This window comes from Merops nubicus, unplaced genomic scaffold, assembly GCF_000691845.1.
Source record: "Merops nubicus isolate BGI_N331 unplaced genomic scaffold, ASM69184v1 scaffold27665, whole genome shotgun sequence".
NCBI classification, from domain to species: domain Eukaryota; kingdom Metazoa; phylum Chordata; class Aves; order Coraciiformes; family Meropidae; genus Merops; species Merops nubicus.
Window position 1 is genome coordinate 2,106 of NW_008612025.1, and position 429 is coordinate 2,534.

A 429-nucleotide genomic window follows, 5' to 3' on the forward strand; every position below is an offset into this window, starting at 1 on the left:
TGCTCCCGTGCAAACAACCTCAGCTCCCTCCTCCTGCCCTCCTAGGAGAGCTTCTCCAGTCCTCTGGTCATCTTCGTGGCCTCCCTCTGGAACCTTTCTAACAGGACTCCAGCCACTCCATCTATTCCCTGCCAGCTCTGATCATCCTGACACTGAGAGATGGAAACCTCAGCACTGCGATTGATCCTACCAGCCTTGCACTTCAGGCTCCAAAAAGTATGGCAGAGGTTGCACCCATCTTGGGGAGACAGCTCTGGGCAGCAGTTCCAGAGCAGCCGTGCTGGTTGGGTCAGTCGCAGCGGTGAGGTGTTTCTCTCTCAGTGTTGGGATGATCAGAGCTGGCAGAGAACAGATGGGGGCAGGCTGGAGTCCTCCTCCAAGCCTTGAAGAACCAAGGCAGGAAGAATCATAGAATGGCTTAGGATGGAA